This window comes from Pristiophorus japonicus, chromosome 11 (genome assembly GCF_044704955.1).
Source record: "Pristiophorus japonicus isolate sPriJap1 chromosome 11, sPriJap1.hap1, whole genome shotgun sequence".
Lineage (NCBI taxonomy): Eukaryota > Metazoa > Chordata > Chondrichthyes > Pristiophoridae > Pristiophorus > Pristiophorus japonicus.
Window position 1 is genome coordinate 21,436,927 of NC_091987.1, and position 25,796 is coordinate 21,462,722.

At 43.7% G+C, this 25,796-nt stretch overlaps 1 long non-coding RNA gene across 1 annotated transcript in view; it reads right to left on the minus strand.

Annotated features, from left to right (window-relative positions):
• LOC139275978 (uncharacterized) overlaps window positions 1-25,796 on the minus strand; it is a 69,110-nt gene that overhangs the window by 26,211 nt on the left and 17,103 nt on the right. The window contains exon 2 of the long non-coding RNA XR_011595799.1: window positions 13,626-13,724. This is a non-coding gene — a long non-coding RNA (uncharacterized lncRNA). The remainder of the gene's footprint in view (window positions 1-13,625; window positions 13,725-25,796) is intronic.

The following is a 25,796-nucleotide window of genomic DNA, read 5'->3' on the forward strand; positions in this document are numbered from 1 at the left end:
ATGCATTTCTGCGCTGGTGCTGATTTGCCTTGTCTGAGGTGACACCCTCAGAGACTGGAGGCTCCTCTGAGGAGTCCTCTTGGTCTTCCTCCTGGACAATGGTGGGGTGGGGAGGCTCTTGATGGACCTGTAGGAGAGTAAAGACATCAGTTACATATTTGAGATGTTGATTGCAGAAACATACCATTAACCACATGATGAGCATTCAATTTCTCGACATCAGACCCATATGAGTGACTGATAAAAAGAAAAGAAAGACTTACATTTATACAGTGCATTTCACGACCACTGGATGTCTCAAAGCGCTTTACAGCCAATTAAGTACTTTTAGAGTTTAGTCACTGTTGCAATGTGGGAAACACAGCAGCCAATTTGCGCACAGCATGCTCCCATAAACAGCAATGTGATGACCAGATATTTTGTTTTTGTTCTGTTGATTGAGGGATAAATATTGGCGAGGACACTGGGGATAACTTCCCTGCTCTTCTTCAAAATAGTGCCATGGTATCTTTTATATCCACCTGAGGGGGAAGACGGGACCTCAGTTTAAAGGCTCATCTGAAAGACGGCTCCTCTGACAGTGCAGCACTCCCTCAGCACTGCACTGGAGTGTCAGCCTAGATTTATGTGCCATGTCCCTGGAGTGGTACTTGAACCCACAACCTTCTAACTCGGAGGCGAGTGTGCTACACACTGAACCACAGCTGACACAAGAAGATGGAAAGAGTCATTGCTGAAGCGAGGAGCAGTCCTCTGTCTTGGGGAGCTCATTGTGATGACCTCCAAACACTCCTATAGTGTATGTAGACACCTTTAGTAATGACTCCACGAGGCAGGGTATGATACTTAAACTGTGCAGACCTGTAGTCCTTTATTTGCAGCTCCTGAGTGACAACAAGCTGTGAGTTCCCTTTTATACTGGGTTACCTACCATGTGCAGGCAATCCCTAGGTCTCCAGCAGCAGCGCCCTCTGGTGTACCGGTACGGTGTGTGCAGTATAAGGGTACATTCAATGTGGCATAACAGTGTTACAGACATCACACAGTAAACAGGCATGCATACACAACAATACTCCTCCCTGAGCATTTTTCATATCCTTATTGTCATGACATGGGGAGGTGATCAATGGTGGGCTATGGGAGGTTGTGGTGAGGGCTGTGTGGTTGCCAGGTGTGACCCCTGTGTTTGAGGCTGGCCTTGTATGTTTCCCCACCCTCACACACAAACCAAGTGGGTGTCACTGTTGTGGGATCCCTCGGGGAGGTAGCCACGGCAGCAGTGGGTGGTGTGTATACACTGAGATGTGGGCAGGGCCTCAAGACTGGGTGGGCTCCTTGTCCACCAATTGGGATGAGGGTCAGGTCATCCCAGGATTTGCCAGGGAAGCTGGAGGGTATTGGCCTCATGCTCCTGGTGTTGACCCTGGTGGCCAGGGGCTCTAGGGCTGGTCTGGTGCAGGTTGCCATTGGTGGTGGCTGGGCTGCCCATTGACTGCTGTCCCTGTAGTGGCTCTGCTCCCACTGCCTGTGTGTGTCCTGCAAGGGGCATCACATTCGTTCCAAAGGTCCAGGCTACATGGCCAGGTAGCCTGCTGGACCTGGGGGTCTCCCACAGGGGGATTCTATTGACATCAGCATGGTCCCTGTAGGACCCAATGTCCTTTGGCAGTGTCCTACCGGTATACATGACACTTTGGCTCTGATTACACATAGTCGAGCCTGCATTATACATTCCAGCATTTGCATCACTTTTGGGTATCCTGGTTTCAACAGACATGGTTACATTAGGCATTTCACAATCTCTATCATTACTGTTAAGCATAATAAATTTGTTCTTAACCTTACTGATACTGGCATTCATATCATTAGTCACATTAGTTAAACCAGCATCACAATTCATTGTTACATAGAAAATAGGTGCAGGAGTCGGCCATTCGGCCCTTTCTGAACATGCAACTTCAGTACCCCATTGCATACATTTTCATACTTGCACCCTTTAATCGCATCTTTAGCTTTAAAGTCCGTGTACTCAAATAGTTGAAACTTCCCCTTCAAATTTCTTTGATTACCGGTCTCCTTTAAGGGAGCCTTCAAATCCGATTGGCCGCTCGGTGTCATGTGATGCTCCTCCATGCTCACTGGTGGCATGGCGGAGGCCATTTTGATTACAAGTGTTTCTCCTTGTGCTGCTGGTGCTGTAGCCATTTCCTGGCTTTTCTGCAGGAGGGCTGTGGTACTCTTTTCTTCCACAGGGCCACTTCGCCTGATGTGGACCCGATTCATCCAATTTCTGCCCAGCAGCGTGAGACCGTCGCCGGCTACAATCCACAGGGGGAGTTTGTTCAACACGCCGCCCTGGGAGACCTGGATGTCTACGCTGCCAACGATTTGGATTTTACCTTTGGTGTAGGTGAGCAGCTTTGCCTGGACAGGAGACAGTTTTGGTCGAGTGGCAGGATTCAGCCAAATTTTTTCAACGGTCATTTGGCTCATCACAGACTGGCTCGCCTCTGTGTCGATTTCCATGGAAACGGGGACCCCGTTGATGTCCACGGCGAACTTTCGGTGGAGCAGGTAAAGATTCCATACTCTACTTCCAGGGTTTGAGCGACTTCCTCTTCATCTGTGTCAGAGCCCGGTTGATCAGCCAGCTCATCAGAAACGTGGTGAGTAAAGCGTTTTCTGCACATTCTCTGAAGGTGCCCTTTCTATTTGCAACCTTTGCATGCATAGTCTTTGTAGCGGCACTGGTGGGCCCTGTGGTTTCCTCCACAGCGCCAGCACAGGGCCATCCGGTTTGCCCCATGTGGCGGACTCAGGGTTGCGGGACTCGGGGCAGCATTTCTGCCTTTAGAAGTATCCATGCAGTGCACTGCGCTCGCCGGTTTAGAGTCCTGGGTCAGTATTCGCCTGGAGTCGCCGGCCGAAACCATGTAGGCCTGGCTCACTTGGATTGCTTTCTGCAGGGTGACCGTGATGCCAGCTGAGAGCAATTTGTATAGGAGGCCTTCGTGGCCGATTCCGATGACAAATATGTCTCTTTGTGCTTCATTAAGGGAAGCCTATGTCGAACGGCTAGACCAGTACTTTGTAGCCAACAAGCTGGACGGAGAAGGAAGCGCTGCAAAAAGGAGAGCGGTCCTCCTCACAGTCTGCAGGGCACCGACCTACAGTCTCATGAAGAATCTTCTGGTTCCAGTGAAACCCACCGATAAGTCGTATGAGGAGCTGTGTACACTGGTTCGGTAGCATCTTAACCCGAGGGAAAGCGTGTTGATGGTGAGGTATTGGTTCTACACGTGCCAGCGATCTGAAAGTCAGGAAGTGGTGAGCTGCGTCCCCGGCTGAGCTACTCATGTAAAGGACACTTAAAACCAGACTCTCACTGGTTCACCCCAACCTGCATGATCAGGTAGAGAGCAGGCGGCAGCAACAAAATGTAAATGATGGTCGCACCTTATGTCATGGGAAATTGAGCTGAATGACCCTGTGTATGTGCTAAACTATGGACATGGTCCCAAGTGGATCGCGGTCACGGTGATGGGGAGTAGGGTGTTTGTAGTCAAACTAGACGATGGACAAATTTGCAGAAAGCACCTGGACCAAACGAGGCTGCGGTTCACAGACTGCCCTGAACAACCCACAGCAGACACCACCTTTTTCGAGCCCACGACACCACCCCGGACCAGGAAATTGAACCCATCACTCCCAACAGCCCAGCAAGGCCAGGCTCACCCAGCAGCCCTGCAGGGCCAACAATACGCCAGCCCAGCGAGGGCACAGCCAACACACCAGAACAGACATTTGTACCGAGGCGGTCCACCAGGGAAAGAAAGGCTCCCGACCGCCTCACCTTGTAAATAGTTTTCACTTTGACTTTGGGGGAGGAGTGATGTTGTGTATCTATAAAACATGCACTTCCATGTTCCGCCATCATGGAGCGCATCCCCTGAAGTCCCAAGGGATCCCAGCATCCCTTGGGAGTATGTACATAAGCTGGCCCCTAAGGCCTGTTCCTCACTCTGGAGTGTCTTAATAAAGACTGAAGTCACTGTTACTTTAACCCCCTGTGTGCAGTCTCATCTGTGTTAGGAACACAACATATCTGTTGTCTTGTTTGATCTGTATTTTAAGCAATAAGAGAGCTTCCAAGCTCCTTTCGGTTTCTGCTTTGTACTTCAAGCCATTTTCTTGTCAGCATTCAACAAATTCTTTATTTCATGAAGACCCAAAGAGAAACATATCCTAATCACCTAAGCAAACTATTTTTTCTTAAAAAAAAAAGAATATATCTCAATGCAGCCACATAATACTGCTTCCTCCAATATCTCTACCATATCTGCCTTAAATCTATCAAATAAATGTGCAAAGATTTTTTAAATAAAGTTAACATGCTAGCTTTTGACACAATTGCACACTTTGGAGTAAAGGTTGAGGCCTCCCGGCTGGCAGAAACCCCACTGTAACACCCCGGTTGAGAATTGCACTGAGCCTGCTGCAATCTTCCCCTGGGCCTTGCATTGGGAAACTGGAGCGCCCACCTTTGTAAGCTGTCGTGGAGTATTACAAAGATATTCAACACAAGTCTGTTTTGGAGAAAAGAATTGTTTATTATAAAGTACTCGATCGAGGGAGAAACAGCTTCTACACGAGCTCAATAATTCGGTGACCCAAACCAGCTGTTCTCGCCGAACAATCTTGGGTTATTAGTTTTTATACATTCAAAATACATACAAAATCATGAAGTTCTGTGCGGAGGCTTTCCATTTGTTGTTTCCCTGCCCCGTCACAAACTTTTCATCTAACAACTATAATTAATTGGTTGATACAATTATATTGCAGCAAATTTCGTTGCCTCCTCTGTGCGCTGTTTATCTGATAAGTTACGTGGTCACATCATTCTGCAGTTCCTTGAACTGTTGTCCTCTTATCCTAACTGCTTGAAACATTTGACATGTTTTTCAATTGTATATTGTTTCCCATAATCTCTAACCATCCCATGTGACCACCTTGGAGTGTATTCTTTCCAACTATCTGGTTTTATACTGTGATACTTCAATCTCAACTCGTTCTAATGACGCACTCAGCTGGGTTTTTATAGCCTTTTCTTTGTTTTAGCTTTGATGAGAACAGGACATATTCTGTTCCAAGATTATGGGTTCAATAAGTCGTTCAGTTAGGGCTCAGCTATTCTACCAGGAATAGCCTTTTTTAGCCTACTTGCTTAAGATTTTAACTTTACGAAAATTCATTTTCCCCTTGACTAATTTGTTTCTACTACAATAGCCAAATCATGTCCAGTGATACACACAGGACCCTGAATGCCATTTTGGGACACAACTGGGGAGACAATACTTGAAGGAGAAATAATTACAGGGATATGAGGAAAGAGCAGGGGAGTGGGACTAACTGCATTGCTCCTCAAAAGAGCCAGCGCAGACTCGATGGTCCCAGTGGTCTCCTTTTGTGCTGTACTGTTCTATGATTCTAAGTGGGGCAGCTCCTTTGGGCTCCACAAAAATAGTGTGGGCCACTGCCGCCACGAGCATGAACGCCTCTTCCGACCTACCTTGATTCCACTGGGTTGGCTTCTCAACCTCCCGATATTGCATCAGCCTGGAGCTTGCAGTAGGGTGTCTAATAGATAACCAGTGGAAAACATTTAAAGAAATATTCCAAAATTCTCAAGGAATATATATTCCATTGAGAAATAAAAATTCCTCGGCAAAAGTGATCCATCTGTGACTAACTAAAGAAGTTAAGGATAGTATTAGATTAAAAGAAGAGGCTTATAATGTTGCAACATATAGTAGTATGCCTGAGAATTGGGAGAGCTTTCGAAACCAGCAAAGGATGGCCAAAAATTGATTAAAAGGGAGAAAATACAATAGGAGAGTAAACTAGCAAGAAATATAAAAGCAGATTTCAAGAGCTTCTACAAGTACGTAAAAAGGAAGAGACTGACAAAAGTAAGCATTGGTCAATAAAGGCTGAGACAGGTGAAATTATAATGGGGAATAAGGAAATGGCAGAGATGTTTAACAAATATATTGTATCTGTCTTCACAGCAGAAGACACAAAAAGCATACTAAAAATAGCAGGGAACCAAGGACTGATCAGAGTAAGGAACTTAAAGTAATTAATATCAGTAGAGAAAAAGTGCTTGAGAAAAGCTGACAAATCTTCTTGACCTGATGGCCTACATCCTAGGATTTTAAGAGGTGGCTGCAGAGATAGCGGACGCATTGGTTGTGATCTTCCAAAATTACCTAGATTCTAGAATGGTCCCAGCAGATCGGAAGGCAGCAAATGTAACGCTGCTATTCATGAAAGGAGTGTGAGAGAAAACGGGAAACTACAGGCCAGTTCTTGGCCAGTTCAGTCATCTGGAAAATGCTAGAATCCATTATAAGGAAGTGGTAATAGGGCACTTAGAAAATCATCATATGATTTGGCAGAGCCAACATGGTTTTATCAAAGAGAAACCGTGTTACTAAAAAATTTATTAGAGGTTTTGGGCATGTAACTAACAAGGTAGATAAAGGAGAACCAGTGGATGTAGTATATTTGGATTTCCAAAAGGCATACAATAAGGTGCCACATAAATGGTTACTATGCAAGATAAGGGCTGATGGGGTTGGGATAATATATTCGCATGGATAGAGGATTGGTTAACAGACAGAAAACAGAGAGTAAGGATAAATGGGTCATTTTCCGGTTGGCAATCTGTAACTAGTGGGGTGTTGAATGGATCATTGCTTGACCCGCAGCTATTTACAATCTATATTAATGACTTAGATGAAGGGACCAACTGCAATGTATCTAAGTTTGCTGACGATACAAAGCTAGGTGGGAAAGCAAATTGTGAGGAGGCTACAAAAAGCCTACAAAGGGATATAAATAGGTTAAGCGAGTGGGCAATAAGATAGAAGATTGAGTATAATGTGGGGAAATGTAAGGTTATTCACTTTGGTAGGATGAATAGAGAAACAGAATATTTTTTAAATGTTGAGAAAGTATTAAATGTTGCTGTTCAAAGAGCTTTAGGTGTTCTTGTATAGGAAATACAGAAAGTTAGCATGCAGGGACAGTGAGCAATTAGGATGGCAAATGGTATTTTGGCCTTTATTGCAAGGGGGATGGAGTATAAGAGTAAGGAAGTCTTACTACAATTGTACAGGGCTTTAGTGAGACCACACCTGGAGTACTGTGCACAGTTTTGGTCACCTTTTCTGAGGAAGGACATATTTGCCTTCGAGTCGATGCAACAAAGGTTCACTTGATTGATCCCTGGGATGAGAGAGTTGTCCTGAGGAGTGATTCAGTAGCTTGCACCTATACTCTCTAATGAGAGGTGATTCAATTCAAACATACAAGATTCTGAGGGAGCCTGACAGGGTAGATTCTGAGAGGTTTCCCCTGGCTGCAGAGTTTAGAACTAGGGGCTATAGTCCCAGGATAAAGGGTCGGCCATTTAAGACTGAGATGAGAAGGAATTTATTCACACTCAGGATTGTGAATCTTTGGAATGCTCTATCCCAAAGGGTGTGGATGCTGAGTCGTTGATTATATTCAAGGCTGTGGCTGAAGAAGAGCGACTGCACAAATGTGATAGTTGCTGAAACCATCATCTTTCTAAAGTGGAACAGAATGAAAGATGCCAGACACCACTATATAGAAGCATAGAAATTTACAGCATGGAAGGAGGCCTTTTCGGCCCATCGTATTCGTGCCAGCCGACAAAGAGCTATCCAGCCTAATCCCACTTTCCAAATCTTGGTCCGTACCCTGTAGGTTACGTCATTTCAAATGCACATCTGTTGGATCCCTCAATTTTCAATGAAATGCGAACTCCGGTGATAGTTTAACATAACATATTCTGGCAGTAGCAACAAGCTTCTGGCTGATTGCCAGTTCCTTGGTCTTTCTAAGAACACATGGCCAAAATGGCTGTTCTTATACCTGATCAATTTACAGAAAAGAACTTGCCTTCTTTGACCTTATTGGCTCAATTGATATTCTGTTAACCTTTAATTGGCTCGCTGCCAAAGGTCCTAAAATGTCAAGTTGATTCATGACTTAATGCAACATGCTCCCACTCACGTAGCAGCTCTGACTGGGAAGTCTGTGCTTTCTCACAGCCTGCTTGTTTGAATTCTCTATCAATATCCAAGTATCTTTTAAATGTGGTGATGTTTCTGCCTCTACCACCCTTTCACGCAGTGAGTTCCAGATCCCCACCACCCTCTGGGTGAAAAAAATTCCCCTCTAAACCTCTTACCAATTATTTTAAATCTATGCCCCTTGGTTGTTGACTCGCCTGCTAAGGGAAATAGCTCCTTTCTATCCACTCTATCGAGGCCGTTCATAATGTTATACAACTCAATAAAGTCTCCCCTCAGCGTCCTCTGTTCCAAGGAAAACAAATCCAGCCTATCTAATCTTTCGTCATCGATAAAATTCTCCAGTCCAGGCAACATCCTCGTAACTTTCCCTTATACCTTCTCTAGTGCAATCATATCTTTTCTGTAATGTGGTGACCAGAACTGTACGCAGTACTCTAGCTGTGGCCTAACTAGTGTTGTATACACTTATACTGTTCTAGCATAACACGACCAAGACATGACCTTCCCTTAACAAATCAATACTGACTGTCCTTGATTAACCAAGTAACTACAGGCCAGTCAGCCTAACCTCCGAGGTGGGAAAATTATTGGCAAAAATCCTGAGTGACAGGATAAATCTTCATTTGGAAAGACATTGATTGATTAATCAAGGACAGTCAGCATGGATTTGTCAAGGGAAGGTCGTGTCTGACTAACTTGATTTAATTTTTCAAGAAGGTAACCAGGGGGGTCGATGAGGGCAGTGCACATGATGTTTATATAGATTTTAGCAAAGCTTTTGATAAGTTCCCACATGGCATACTTGTCACGAAAGTAAAAGCCCGTGGGATCCAGGGAAAAGTGGCAAGTTGGATCCAAAATTGGCTCAAAGGTACGAAGCAAAGTGTAATGGTTGATGGGTGTTTTTGTGACTGGAAGGCTGTATCCAGTGGGGTTCCTCAGGGCTCAGTGCTGGGTCCTTTGCTTTTTGTGGAGTATATCAATGACTTGGACTTAAATGTTGGGGGTACGGTTAAGAAGTTTGCAGATGACACTAAAATAGGCTGTGTGGTTGATAATGAAGAAGAAAGCTGTGGACTGCAGGAAGATATCAAAGTACTGGTCAGGTGGGCAGAACACTGGCAAATGGAATTCAATCTGGATAAGTGTGAGATAATGCATTTGGGGAGGTCTAATAAGGCAAGGGAATACACATTAAATAGTACAACACTGAAAAGTGTATAGGAATAAAGGGACCTTGGAGTGCAGCTCCACAGATCCCTAAAGGTAGCAGGCCAGGGAGATAAGGTGGTTAAGAAGGCTTATGGAATACTTGCCTTTATTAGACGAGGCATGGAATACAAGAGCAAGGAGGTTATGTTTGAACTGTATAAAACACTGGTTAGACCGCAGCTGGAGTATTGTGTGCAGTTCTGGTCACTGCATTACAGAAAAGATGTGATTGCACTGGAAAGGGTGTAGAGGAGATTTATAAGCCTGGACTGAAGAATTTTGGCTATGAGGAAAGAATGGAGATGTTGGGTCTGTTTTCTTTGGAACAGAGGCTAAGGAGAGACCTGATTGAGGTGTATAAAATTGAGTCGCCTGGGTAGAGTGGATAAAAAGGACCTGTTTCCCTTGGCAGAGGGGTCAACAACCAGGGATATAGATTTAAAGTAATTGGGGGGGAGGTTTAAAGGAGCTGAGGGATAATTTCTTCACCCAGAGGGTGGTGGGGGTCTGAAACTCACTGCCTGAAAGAGTGGTAGAGGCAGAAACTCTCACCACATTTAAAAGATACTTGGATGTGCAATTAAAGTGCCATTACCTACAGCTGGAAAGTGGGATTAGGCTGGAGAGCTCTTTGTCGGCTGGGAAGGACACGATGAGCCGAAATGGCCTCCTTCCGTGCTGCAAATTACTATGATTCTGTGTTTAATCCGTGTCTTTCGAAATGAAGATTTATCCTGTCCCTCAGGAGTTTTTCCAATAACTTTCCTACCACCGAGGTTAGGCTGACTGGCCTGTAATTATTCGGTCTATCCCTTTCTCCCTTTTTAAACAACAGTACAGCATTAGCAGTCCTCCAATCCTCTGGAAGCACACTATAGCCAGAAAGTACTGGATCCTGATGGTCAGGATTTCCTCTTTTGCTTCTCTTAACAGCCTGGAATACATTTCATCCGGGCCTGGTGATTTATCCACATTCAAAGCTGCTAAACTCCTTATACTTCCTCTCTTACTATTGTTTATTTCATTTAATATTTCACAACCCAATATCTGCATCACCCCTCTCTTTTGTGAAAACAGACGCAAAGTAGTCATTAAGAACGATCCCATGTCTTCCGCCTCCACATACAGATTACCTTTATGGTCTCTATTGGGCCTTACTCTTTATTTAGTTATCCTCTTGCTCTTAATGTATTTATAAAACATCTTTGGGTTTTCCTTGATTTTACTTGCCTAACTTTTTATGCTCTCTCTTTGCTTTCCTAATTTCCTTTTTAATTTCACCCCTACACTTTCTATACTCTTCTAGGGTTTCTGCAGTATTGAGCCCTTGGTATCTGTCATAACATAAGAAATAGGAGCAGGAGTAGGCCATGTGGCCCCTCGAGCCTGCTCTGCCATTTAATAAGATCATGGCTGATCTGATCATGGAATCAGCTTCACTTCCCTGCCCGCTCCCTAATCACTCAAAAATCTGTCTATCTCCACCTTAAATATATTCAATGACCCAGCCTCCACAGCTACCGGATTCTCACTTTGACTTGGCGGTTAAGAAAGCAAATGGCATGATGGCCTTCATAGCGAGGGGATTTGAGTACAGGGGCAGGGAGGTGTTACTACAGTTGTACAGGGCCTTGGTGAGGCCACACCTGGAGTATTGTGTACAGTTTTGGTCTCCTAACTTGAGGAAGGACATTCTTGCTATTGAGGGAGTGCAGCGAAGGTTCACCATTCTGATTCCCGGGATGACAGGACTGACATATCAAGAAAGACTGGATCAACTGGGTTTGTATTCACTGGAGTTCAGAAGAATGAGAGGGGGTCGCATAGAAACGTTTAAAATTCTGACGGGCTTAGACAGGTTAGATGCAGAAAGAATGTTCCCAATGTTGGGGAAGTCCAGAACCAGGGGTCACAGTCTAAGGATAAGGGGTAAGCCATTTAGGACCGAGATGAGGAGAAACTTCTTCACCCAGAGAGTGGTGAACCTGTGGAATTCTCTACCACAGAAAGTTGTTGAGGCCAATTCACTAAATATATTCAAAAAGGAGTTGGATGTAGTCCTTACTACTACGGGGATCAAGGGGTATGGCGAGAAAGCAGGAATGGGGTACTGAAGTTTCATGTTCAGCCATGAACTCATTGAATGGCGGTGCAGGCTCGAAGGGCCAAATGGCCTACTCCTGCACCTATTTTCTATGTAATTCTGCCCCTCCAATAACTATCCCCTCGGGTAACTTCAGTGCTTGTCCAGTCATTAGCTCATAGGGGTTTAATCCTGTCGTTCGATTTGGTATGGCACACAACCTCATTAGTATCTTCAAAACTTCCTCTCTCGAATTTACACATCAAATTTGAAACAAGTGATAGTTTATAAACTATTTTAACATACAAGTGCTCGCAATTCAAGTTCTCGCAAATCATTTCCAAGGCTGCTTCCATATCATATCTCATCTTCCCCAAGCAGCATTTCTGTCTTTCATCAGAGAAAATGGGATTTTTAGATTGTTTCCAAACTTTTTAGTATTTTTTTTCCTAAACTGTTTAGTATTTCTTTTAAAAAGGTTTTCAAATCCAAAATTTTCCAATATAACCAAAATGTTTATCAAGGAGAATATCTCAAAATACTAATTCAAATACTGTGTTTATTTAAATCTCATTTACTGAACTAGAAGCTTTCACGTCATTTAAAATAAAATTCTACACACAGGAAAACAAGGGCGGAGCTTCCCCCAACCTGTAACCTCAAGAAACCCATGCATGCTTTTTTTTTTAAAAAAGGCATTACACTCTCCCTTCTCCTTTCTTTATCTCATTAATAGACTAAACTTATTGTCTTTCAACCCAATGCAATCAATGATTACATGTTTTTTTTTAACAAGTAATTGGGTGTCTCGGCTTGCAATAACCAAATTGAAAAGACAGCACTTTGTTACGATTCTAATTGATTTAAAATGAGACCACACATTTTTAATTGAAGTTTTATCTTTTGTTAAACAAACCTATCCTTTGTACATTTCCTGGCTCCGTAACTTATCATCAAAATAAATCCACATCTGTGTTTCTAACTTAAAATGTCATTCAATTCTAGGTTCACACTTTCTTAAAACTTCCCACATCTTGGACAACACTACAAAGGGTTTAAAAACTTTCAGCTTTCAGCCTGAAAAAGTGGGTGGAGCTAAAACAAACATACAGATGCCCCATTTCTCTTTTAAAAGACCGGCTTCCAGACACATGAAAAATTCATTAACTCCCACTTCAAATATTCTACAGTCAAAAATACTTCCACACAACCACTTTCATTCAACAAAGCTTATCTCTCTTTCTCGGCACAAGAGCTGAATCTTCTGTGTCGGTTTTATATTCTTTTTAGATCTTCCCACTCTATCTCCTACTCTTAATTTGTGCAATTCCTCCAATTGTGGCCTGGCCATGGCTTGTATTGTAAACACTGACTAACCATCATCATTCCTGCCTTGGCAGCTTTCTTGTGTTTTTGTTTGTCCGACCATTCTTTTTGTTTAGTGGGGTCTTCTTTGGGATCCCATCCGTCACTTAACATAGTCACTATCAGTTTCTTATGGTCGTCCGAAAAATATTTCCTAAGGGAGCCGTTCAGCCCCCAGTCAAGCATATCCTTACACACCATACTCGGCTCGGTACATCTACCCCTTATCGGTTTCACTGTATTCTCAGATACCAACTGTCTCTCTACTCGGTTTCACTTAAACCCAGAGTCTACGGTCCCACTGATATTTCTATCGACTGCGCTGTATTCTTAGATACGGATTGTCCCTCTAATCGGGTTCCTTGAACCTAGAGTCTACAATCCCATCGATACCTTATATAGTTTCTATCGTGATCTCCTAATTTGGGATCCCATCCGTCAGTTAAGATCAGTTTCTTATGGTTATCCGCAAAGTATCTACTGAGCAACCCGTTTGGTCCCCAGTCCAACAGATCCTTGCATGCCATCTCATGTTTGGGCACATCTACCCCATCCACCGGATTCTGTGAACTGTCTCCAAGCCTTTGGACTCCTCTAACGTCCGGCCGGACTAACGGTACTGATTGCCTCCCTAATCTGGTCTCCCAAATCTAGAGTCTGCAACCACTACCGGTTTCTCACTTTGACTTGTACATAGTGACGGATATACAACACATTTAAATTACCCCCAAGTCTTTTACACTGTGACAGACCCTTCTTACAAGTTCGGACACCCCAGGCGACCGACACATTTTGGCAGATTACATCGAATTTATGAGTGGTATTTAAAATATACTCACTCATGATGGTCTGCAAATGTCCGTCTGTCTTATGCCCAGATGCATCCTGCCAGACTACGCCAATTGTTGAGGAGTATTACAAAGATACTCAATACAGGTCTGTTTCGGAGAAAAGAATCGTTTATTATAAAGCACTTGATCGAGGGAGAGACAGCGCCTACATGAGTTCAGTAACTCGGTGACCCAACCAGCTGTTCTCCCCGAGCTGTTTCGGGGCTGCTGTTTTTATACAGTCAAAATACATACAAAATCATGAAGCTACGCGCGGAAGTTTTTCATTGCTTGTTTCCCTAACACGTCACAAGTCCTCGTCTACCTACAATAATTTCATTAGTGTATACAACTGCAGCAATTTCATTGGTACGTACAATTTTGTTACATCATCCCATGCGCCTCTTATCTGATTAATAATGTGTTACATCATTTCTGTGAACTCCTTCCCAGACCTATTGTGTGACTATCTTCTTGACTAGGTTTGACAGACAAAGCTGGGGTGTCTCAATCCTTCCTTGTCTTCCCTTATCTCGTACAATTCTATGTGTCTCCTTAGCTAGCCTCGCAGATTGTTTTTTCTATGATTACTGTCTCCACCCCAATCAGTTGTCTGGTTTTACTACGAGAAGCTGGTTTGTACTAGGACATTTGCCAGATACTATCTTCTTGAGAGTTTCTATGAACTCAGTCACAAACCTTTTAGGAAATACTAGTAAAACTGCCCTTTGCACCTGGTTGTTGTTTCATAAGCCTATTCCTTGATAACAGCAAGAGCATTCTGCTCTCAGGATAATGACTTCAGCGGTATTCCATCGTGCTTAGCCGCACGTACATTTTTCACTTCTCTCAGCCTTGCTCACCTACACTCTAATTTGACTTAACTTTGCCCTAACACATACTAACTTTTTATGTTTCATGCACAAGGACCTCCAGGTCCCACTGTACTGCAGCACTTTGCAATTTTTCCCCATTTAAGTAATAATTTGCTTTTCTATTTTTTTCTGCCAAAGTGGATAACCTCACATTTACCCACATTATACTTCATCTGTCAAATTTTTGCCCATTCACTTAGCCTGTCTATATTACTTTGCAGATTTTGTGTGTCCTCCTCACAATTTGCTTTCCCACCCATCTTTGTATCATCAGCAAACTTGGCTACATTCGGTCCCTTCATCCAAGTCATTAATATAGATTGGAATTAGTTGAGGACCTAGCACCGATCCCTGCGGCATCCTACTAGGTACTGTTTGCCAAACGGAAAATGACCCATTTATCCCGACTCTCTGTTTTCTGTTAGTTAGCCAATCCTCTATCCATGCTAATATAGTACCCCCAACCCCATAACTTTTATCTTGTGCAGTAACCTTTTATGTGGAAGCTTATTGAATGCCTTCTGGAAATCCAAATACACTACATCCACTGGTTCCCCGTTATCCACCCTGCTCGTCACATCCTCAAAGAACGCTACTAAATTTGTCAAACATGATTTCCCGTTCATAAAACCATGCTGATTCTGCTTGACTAAATTATGCTTTTCCAAATGTCTTGCTGCTACTTCCTTAATAATGGACTCCAGCAATTTCCCAACGACAGATGTTAGGCTAACTGGTCTATAGTTTCCTGCTTTCTGTCTGCCTCCTTTTTTAAATAGAGGCGTTACATTTGCGGTTTTCCAATCCGCTGGGACCTCCCCTGAATCCAAGAAATGTTGGTAGATTACAACCAATACATCCACTATCTCTGCAGCCATTTCTTTTCAGACCCTAGGATGCAACCCATCAGATCCAGGGGACATGTCCACCTTTCGTCCCATTATTTTATCAAGTACTACTTATTTAGTGATAGTGTTTGTTTTAAGTTTATCTATCCCTATAGCCCCTTGATTATCCATTATTGGGATGTTTTTAGTGTCTTCTACTGTGAAGACCAATACAAAATATATGTTCAAAATCTCTACCATTTCCCTGTTCCCCATTATTAATTCCCCAGTCTCATCCTCTAAGGGACCAACATTTACTTTTTAATCCTACCATGTATGCTCCATGACATTCAGGGGTTCTAGATTTGGTAGTCTCACCTTTTTTCTTTAAGGGAACATACTTGCTCTAGACCCTCAGGATCTCCTCCTTGAATGCCTCCCACTGCTCTGACACTGATTTACCTTCCAGCAGCTGTTTCCAGTCCACCTTGGCTATATCATATCTCAGCTTAGTAAAATTGGATTTCCCCCAATTGAGAACTTTTAGTTCTGGTCTATATTTGTCCTTTTCCATAACTACCCTAAATCTAAACTTAATTTTGATCACTAGCACCAAAATGCTCTCCCACTGAGAACCCTTCCACCTGCCTAGCATCATTCCCTAAAACTGAGTCCAGAACCGCCCGCTCTCTTGTTGGGTTTGCTACATGCTGACTAAAAAAGTTCTCCTGAATGCATTTTTGGAATTCTGCACCCTCTATACCTTTCTCACGAATTCTATCCCAGTTAATATTAGGGTAGTTGAAATCCCCTACTATTACTGCCCTATAGTTTTTGCACTTCAGAAATTTGCCTACCTATTTGCTCTTCTATCATCCTCTGACTGGGGATCTATACTACACTCCCAGCAGTGTAATTGCCCCTTTTTTGTTCTTCAATTCAATCCATATGGTCTCATTTGATGATCTTTCTAACATATCATCCCTCCTTACAGCTGTAATTGTTTCTTTAATTAATGCTGCGACCCCCTCCTTTTATATCCCCCCCTCTATCCCATCTGAAAACTCTGTAACCAGGAATATTGAGCTGCCATACCTTTCCTTCTTTTAGCCATGTCTCAGTAATAGCTATAATATCATACGCCCGTGTCTATCTGTGCTTTCAGCTCATTTGCCTTATTCCCTAAACTCCTTGCTTGAAGTATATACCATTTAGTCATCATCGAGGCAGTCCCTCGGCTTGAGGAATAGTGCAAGGAGGAGGGATTCAAATTCCTGGGACATTGAACCGGTTCTGGGGGAGGTGGGACCAGTACAAACTGGACTGTCTGCATCTGGGCAGGACCGGAACCGATGTCCCAGGCGGAGTGTTTGCTAGTGCTGTTGGGGAGGGTTTAAACTAATATGGCAGGGGGATGGAATCTATGCAGGGAGGCAGAGGGAAGTAAAAAGAGGGCAGAAGCAAAAGGTAGGAAGGAGAAAAGCAAGAGTGGAGAGCAGAGAAATCAAGAGCAAAAATCAAAAAGAGCCACATTACAACATAATTCTAAAAGGACAAAGAGTGCTTAAAAAAAAAAAGCAAGCCTGAAGGCTCTGAGTCTCAATGCGAGGAGCATTCGTATTAACTGCGCAGATAGCTCTTAACGGATATGATGTAATTGAGATTACGGAGACATGGCTCCAGGGTGACCAAGGCTGGGAACTCAACATCCAGGGATATTCAATATTCAGGAAGGGTAGACAGAAAGGAAAAGGAGGTGGGGTAGCGTTGCCAGTTAAAGAGAAAATTAATGCAATAGTAAGGAAGGACATTAGCTTGGATGATGTGGAATCTGTATGGGTAGAGCTGCGAAATACCAAAGGGCAGAAAACATTAGTGGGAGTTGTGCACAGACCACCAAACAGTAGTAGTGAGGTTGAGGCTGGCATCAAACAGGAAATTAGGGATGCGTGCAATAAAGATACAACAGTTATCATGGGTGACTTTAATCTACATATAGATTGGGCTAACCAAACTTCTAGCAATACGCTGGAGGAAGATTTCCTGGAGTCTATAAGAGATGGTTTTCTAGACCAATATGTCGAGGAACCAACGAGAAAGCAGGCCATTCAAGACTGGGTCTTGTGTAATGAGAGAGGATTATTTAGCAACCTTGTCGTGCGAGGCCCCTTGGGGAAGAGTAACCATAATATGGTAGAATTCTTCATTAAGGTGGAGAGTGACACAGTTAATTCAGAGACTAGGATCCTGAACTTAAAGAAAGGTAACTTCGATGGTATGAGATGTGAATTGGCTCGGATAGACTGGCGAATGATACTTAAAAGGTTGACGACAGTAAGTAGACAATGGCAGACATTTAAAGATCACATGGATGAACCAGATCAATTGTACATCCCTGTGTAAAAATAAAATGGGGAAGGTGGCTCAACTGTGGCTAAAAAGGGAAATTAGGGATAGTGTTAAATCCAAGGAAGAGGCATATAAATTGGCCAGAAAAGGCAGCAAACCTGAGGACTGGGAGAAATTTAGAATTTAACAGAGGAGGACTAAGGGTTTAATTAGTTGGGGGAGGGGGGAAATAGAGTATGAGAGTAAGCTTGCAGGGAATATAAAAACTGACTGCGACAGCTTCGATAGATATCGGAAGTGAAAAAGAGTAGTGAAGACTAATGTAGATCCCTTGCAGTCAGAATCAGGTGAATTCATAATGGGGAACAAGGAAATGGCAGACCAATTGAACAAATACTTTGGTTCTGTCTTCACTAAGGAAGACACAAATAACCTCCCGAAAATACTAGGGGACCAAGGGTCTAGCGAGAAGGAGGAAATGATGATAGGGAAATTGATGGGATTGAAGGCCGATAAATCCCCAGGGCCTGATAGTCTGCATCCCAGAGTACTTAAGGAAGTGGCCCTGGAAATAGTAGATGCATTGGTTGTAATTTTCCAACATTCCAAACACTCTGGATCAGTACCTTTGGATTGGAGGGTAGCTAATGTAACCCCACTTTTTAAAATATGAGGGAGAGAGGATACAGAGAATTATAGACCGGTTAGCCTGATATCATTAGTGGTGAAAATGCTGGAATCAATTATTAAAGATGTAATAGAGGCGCATTTGGAAAGCAGTGACAGGATCAGTCCAAGTCAGCATGGATTTATGAAAGGGAAATCATGCTTGACAAACCTTGAAGAATTTTTTGAGGATGTAACTAGTAGAGTGGATAAGGGAGAACCAGTGGATGTGGTGTATTTGGACTTTCAAAAGGCTTTTGACAAGATCCCACACAAGAGATTAGTGTGCAAAATGAAGGCACACGGGATTGGGGTAATGTATTGATGTGGATAGAGAACTGGTTGGCAGACAGGAAGCAGAGTGGGAATAAACGGGTCCTTTTCAGAATGGCAGGCAGTGAGCAATGGGGTACCACAAGGTTCAGTGCTGGGACCCCAGCTATTTACAATATATATTACTGGTTTAGACTAAGGAATTGAATGTAATATCTCCAAGTTCGCAGATGACACTAAGCTGTGTGGCAGTGTGAGCTGTGAGGAGGATGCTAAAAGGCTGCAGAGTGACTTGGACAGGTTAGGTGAGTGGGCAAATGCATGGCAGATGCAGTGTAATGTGGATAAGTGTGAGGTTATCCACTTTGGTGGCAAAAACATGAAGGCAGATTATTATCTGAATGGTGACAGATTATTAAAAGGGGAGGTGCAACGAGACCTGGGTTTCATGGTACATGAGTCATTGAAAGTAAGCATGCAGGTGCAGCAGGCAGTAAAGAAAGCAAATGGCATGTTGGCCTTCCTAGCGAGAGGATTTGAGTATAGGAGCAGGGAGGTCTTGCTGCAGTTGTACATGGCCTTGGTGAGACCACACCTTGAGTATTGTGTGCAGTTTTGGTCTCCTAATCTGAGGAAGGATATTCTTGCTATTGAGGGCATGCAGTGAAGGTTCACCAGACTGATTCTGGGATGGCAGGACTGACATATGAAGAAAGACTGGATCGACTAGGCATATATTCATTGGAATTTAGAAGAATGAGAAGTGAGCTCATGGAAGCATATAAAATTCTGACGGGATTGGACAGGTTAGATGCAGGAAGAATGTTCCTGATGTTGGGGAAGTCCAGAACCAGGGGTCACAGTCTAAGGATAAGGGGTAAGCAATCTAGGATCGAGATGAGGAGAAACTTTTTCATGCAGAGAATTGTGAACCTATGGAATTCTCTACCACAGAGAGTTGTTGAGTCCAGTTCGTTGTGTACATATTCAAAAGGGAGTTAGATGTGGTCCTTGCGGTTAAAAGGATCAGGGGGTATGGAGAGAAGGCAGCAGTGGGTACTGAAGTTGCATGATCAGCCATGATCATATTGAATGGTGGTGCAGGCTCAAAGGGCCGAATGGCCTGCTCCTGCACCTATTTTCTATGTTTCTATGTTTCCACTCCTGAAGTGAATTCTTTGGTGGCTGAACAGTCCAATACGAGAGCCACAGACCCTGTCACATGTGGGACACACAGTCGTTGAGGGAAGGGGTGGGTGGGACTGGTTTGCCGCACGCTCCTTCTGTCTGCGCTTGACCTCTGCACGCTCTCAGCGATGAGACTCGAAGTGCTCAACGCCGTCCCATTTGGGACTGAGTTAAGGAGAAATTTCTTCACTCAGAGGGTGGCGAATCTTTGGAATTCTCTACTCCTGGGTAGAGAATTCCAAGTGATGTGGAGGTGCAGTTGTTAAGTATATTCAAATCAGAGATCAATAGATTTTTGGATATCAAGGGATATTGGGAAAGTGCACAAAAGTGGAGTTGAGGTAGAAGATCAACCATGATCTTATTGAATGGCAGAGCAGGCTTGCGGGTCCGAATGGCCGACTCCTATTCCTATTTCTTATGTTCTGAAATCTGGAGTGTGATGGAATGCAGCTCCAACAACATTTAAGCAGCTCATAAGAACATAAGGAATAGGAGCAGTAGTAGGCCATACGGCCCCTCGAGCCTGCTCCACCGTTCAATAAGATCATGGCTGATCATCGACCTCAACTCCACTTTCCCGCCTGATGTCTAAATCCCTTGATTCCCCTAGACTCTAAAGGCCCAAAATTGGTGAAGGCCCCCGACCGCCCAAGTGTCGTCCAAAGGACCGTCGAGGTACCGGATATTCTTTGGTTGGCATATTAATCAACAAGGTTCTTCGAAGATCAACAGGCGGCAAATGAGGGACTTGTGCCGTCCATCTGGACGGTGGGAGCTCCCATTCTCGGCGGCAAAGGCGCTTGCCGCCCAAGTGAGTGTGAGAGAGAGAGAGAGAGAGAACAAGAGAACATACTATGAGTATATATTAGCAATGGAAACCTTTTTTTGGTCTTTTGTTGACCATACAAAGAACATGAAAACACAATCCTGCAAGCTAATGCATATCTAAGCCTTGTTCTCAAATGTCCTTGTTTAATAAATAATTTAACAAAAGTCTTCTGACAGTATTAATTTATAGCATTAGTCATCTACAGCATATGAGCTAAGATGGTATCTATGACATTTTGTGATGCTGCTGCTTTGTTTAAATAAAGGACTGACTGCACATTTCTGTCTTACATCAAGACTCTGTTCTTTGAATTTTATAGAGCAAGTGCAATGGGTAATCTTTCAAAGTTCAGATCAGCCTTGCTTGCTGATAAATTGCGTTTAATCTTAAGAGCATTGCACTACATTTCAGCTTAATACACTTTTTTCGCAGAGGGAAGAGTTAATATAAAACAAATGGGAAAAATATCTACAGTAATTTATCACTGGCAACATTACTATACAAGACAATTTCAAGGAGCAGGACAAATGTTTTATCAAACACCTTCACTGCAGGGTAGACATGCATGTTGAGGAATTCATGCTTTAAAGGGGAACAGTTTGTACAAGGTACTCTATTTTAAGCAAAACACCAAAATTTCATCTCAAATGGAGACACTTTGGGCCCAAGTTTCCACATGATAAAAAACGGGCGCCCCTCCGAGCTGGGCGCCCGTTTTTTGCGCCTAAAACGGCGCCGGAAAAAAAAACGAGCGATTCTGGAGCGTTCTGCAGCTCCTTGTCTGCTTGGCGCGGCGCCCAGGGGGGCGGAGCCTACACTCGCGCCGATTTTGTAAGTGGGAGGGGGTGGGTACTATTTAAATTAGTTTTTTTCCTGCCAGCAACGCTGCACGTGCGCGTTGGAGCGTTCGCGCATACTCAGTGTGAAAAAAACATTGGCACTCGGCCATTTTTGTAGTTCTTTGTAGTTGTTTAGTTTTTGAAAATTTTTTAATAAAAGTACATTGCCATCAGCACAGAGGCTTCTTGTAGCAGTGAGAAGGCTGCAGGAAGCCTCAAAGTTGAGGCAGCCGTTTCCCGACGACCTCCCCCTTTTGCCGTCGGGAAATTGGCTCCTCAATTTCTGAGGCTTCCTGCAGCCTTCTCTCTTTCCCGCCAGCCGTCTGGAACGGCTCCATTCCCTCCCCCCCCCCCCCCCCCCGCGTTCGGTCGGCTCCCTTCCCCCCCCCCCCCCGGCCCGCGTTCGGTCGGCTGCCTCCTTCCCCCCCCCACCCCGCCCGCGTTCGGTCGGCTCCCTCGTTTTGTGAGGCTTCCTGCACCATTCTTCCTGGCTGAAGCACTTTCACACAGGTAGGAAGATGGTTTATTTAATCTTTTCTTTGCTTATAAATGTTTATTCAGGTTGGATTTATTTGTATAATATTTGTACAAGTATAAAGATTTATTGTAGAATTTAATGAGTTCTCCTCCCCCCCCCCACCTCGTTCTGGACGCCTGATTTGTAACCTGCGCCTGATTTTTTAATGTGTAGAACAGGTTTTTTCAGTTCTACAAAAATCTTCACTTGCTCCATTCTACTTTAGTTTGGAGTACATTTTCACTGGAAACTTTCAAATCAGGTGTCAGTGGCCGGACACGCCCCCTTTTGAAGAAAAAATTCTGTTCCAAAGTAGAACTGTTCTACCTGACTAGAACTGCAGAAAAAAAAGTGGAGAATTGCAAATTCTAAGATAGTCCGTTCTCCACCAGTTGCTCCTAAAAATCAGGCGCAAATCATGTGGAAACTTGGGCCCTTTATGTCTGTTCTCCTTACTACTATGTTGCTCTCGTGGCATTACTACATGGAAACATCATGGAAAAGCTCCATTGGACTACTATGTTGCTCTCGCGACATTACTACATGGAAACATCATGGAAAAGCTCCATTGGTAACAATTGGGGGCTGAGACTTTAGACTGAACTGGAACCATTCAAGGAAAACTGTACTCTCTCAGACTTTCCTTCCCCTTTAAATTAATAGCTGGAGGTTGTGCTATGTGACCCAGTTTCAGCTGTGGCTCAGTGGGTAGCACACTCGCCTCTGAGTCAGAAGATTGTGGGTTTAAGTCCCATTCCAGAGACTTGAGCACATAAATCTAGGCTGACACTCCAGTGTCACAGGGAGCGCTGCGCTGTCGGAGGTGCCGTCTTTCGGATGAGATGTTAAACTGAGGTCCCATCTGCTCTCTCAGGTGGACATAAAAGATCTCATGGCACTATTTTGAAGAAGAGCAGGGGAGTTCTCCCCGGTGTCCTGGCCAATATTTATCCCTCAATCAACATAACAAAAACAGTTTAACTGGCCATTATCACATTGCTGTTTTTGGGAGCTTGCTGTGCGCAAATTGGCTCTGCGTTTCCCACATTACAACGATGACTACATTCCAAAAGTACTTACTTGGCTGTAAAGCGCTTTGAGATGTCCTGAGAGACACTAACAAAATGCAAGTCTTTCTTTCTTTATAGGTGTCAAACACTCTGGGGCCGAAATTGCCCTTCACCCGAAATGGGGCGCACCTACGGATTTTGAAGTGTTCTGTCCACCCCAATACATGGGGCAGACAATCCTGTGATTTCAGCACTTTTGTTTCTTGTTTTCGGTTGGAAGACGTTAAAGCATATGAAATTTACTTCATATAATTTACTTCGGTGAACTTCAGCAATTGTACATCCCTGTCTGGAGTAAAAATAAAACCGGGAAGGTGGCTCAACCATGGCTACCAAAGGAAATTAAGGACTGTGTTAAATCCAAGGAAGAGGCATATAAATTGGCTAGAAAAAGCAACAAACCTGAGGACTGGGAGAAATTTAGAATTCAACAGAGGAAGACTAAGGATTTAATTAAGAGGGGGAAAATAGAGTACGAGAGGAAGCTTGCAGGGAACATAAAAACTGACTGCAAAAGCTTCTATAAATATGTGAAGAGAAAAAGATTAGTGAAGACAAACGTAAGTCACTTGCAGTCAGATTCAGGTGAATTTATAATGGGGAACAAAGAAATGGCAGACCAATTGAACAAATACTTCGGTTCTGTCTTCACGAAGGAAGACGCAAATAACCTACCGATTGTACTAGGGGACAGTAGGCCTAGTGAGAAGGAGGAACTGAAGGATATCCTTATTAGGCGGGAAATTATGTTCGGGAAATTGATGGGATTGAAGGCCGATAAATCCCCGGGGTCTGATACTCTGCATCCCAGAGTACTTAAGGAAGTGGCCCTAGAAATAGTGCATGCATTGGTGATCATTTTCCAACAGTCTATCGACTCAGGATCAGTTCCTATGGACTGGAGGGTAGCTAATGTAACACCACTTTTTAAAAAAGGAGGGAGAGAGAAAACGGGTAATTATAGACCGGTTAGCCTGACATCAGTAGTGGGGAAACTGTTGGAATCAATCATTACGGATGAAATAGCAGCGCATTTGGAAAGCAGTGACAGGATCGGACCAAGTCAACATGAAAGGGAAATCATGCTTGACGAATCTTCTGGAATTTTTTGAGGATGTAACGAGTAGAGTGGATAAGGGAGAACCAGTGGATGTGGTGTATTTGGACTTTCAAAAGGCTTTTGACAAGGTCCCGCACAAGAGATTTGTGTGCAAAATCAAAGCGCATGGTATTGGGGGTAATGTACTGACGTGGATAGAGAACTGGTTGGCAGACAGGAAGCAGATAGTCGGGATAAACCGGTCCTTTTCAGAATGGCAGGCAGTGACTAGTGGAGTGCCGCAGGGCTCAGTACTGGGACCCCAGCTCTTTACAATATACATTAACGATTTAGATGAAGGAATTGAGTGTAATATCTCCAAGTTTGCGGATGACACTAAACTGGGTGGCGGTGTGAGCCGTGAGGAGGATGCTAAGAGGCTGCAGGGTGACTTGGACAGGTTAGGTGAGTGGGCAAATGCATGGCAGATGCAGTATAATGCGGATAAATGTAAGGTTATCCATTTTGGGGGCAAAAACACGAAGGCTGAATATTATCTGGATGGCGGCAGATTAGGAAAAGGGGAGGTGCAACGAGACCTGGGTGTCATGGTTCATCAGTCACTGAAAGTTGGCATGCAGGTACAGCAGGCGGTGAAGAAGGCAAATGGTATGTACGTTGACCTTCATAGCTAGGGGATTTCAGTATAGGAGCAGGGAGGTCTTACTGCAGTTGTACAGGGCCTTAGTGAGGCCTCACCTGGAATATTGTGTGCAGTTTTGGTCTCCTAATCTGAGGAAGGATGTTTTGGCTATTGAGGGAGTGCAGCGAAAGTTCACCAGACTGATTCCAGGGATGGCTGGACTGTCATATGAGGAGAGACTGGATCAACTGGGCCTTTATTCACTGGAGTTTAGAAGGATGAGAGGGGATCTCATAGAAACATATAAGATTCTGACGGGACTGGACAGCTTAGATGCAGGAAGAATGTTCCCGATGTTGGGGAAGTCCAGAACCAGGGGACATAGTCTTAGAATAAGGGGCAGGCCATTTAGGACCGAGATGAGGAGAAACTTCTTCACTCAGAGTTGTTAACCTGTGGAATTCCCTGCCGCAGAGAGTTGTTGATGCCAGTTCATTGGATATATTCAAGAGGGAGTTAGATATGGCCCTTACGGCTAAGGGGATCAAGGGGTATGGAGAGAAAGCAGGAAAGGGGTACTGAGGGAAGATCAGCCATGATCTTATTGAATGGCGGTACAGGCTTGAAGGGCCGAATGGCCTACTCCTGCACCTATTTTCTATGTTTCTGAATATTAACTGGTACAGATAAGATAAAATCCAAAACATCAGTGCTGTTCAGAATACAACTTGATCCTAAAATTGGAAAAAGCATGCAGGGATGAGTTTCATTGGGCCCAATAGACTTTTATTGTCCCAGAGTTTTCTTTTGCTTTAATTACTGGCTTTGTCTCACTGACTGTGTGGGGGGAAAAAAACTCGTCATATCCAAGAGCTGAATTATTTTATCAAAGAAAATTATTGTATGTGCCATTTTCTCAAGATATGATGTTTCTAATACTCCCTACATTTGCAATGACACATCTCTTTTACGGTGTGCCAGCGAGAGACAAAACAAAACAAATTTTTACAGCACCATATTTGCCACAACCATTGCATTATTAAATCCTCAACTACCAGCCCT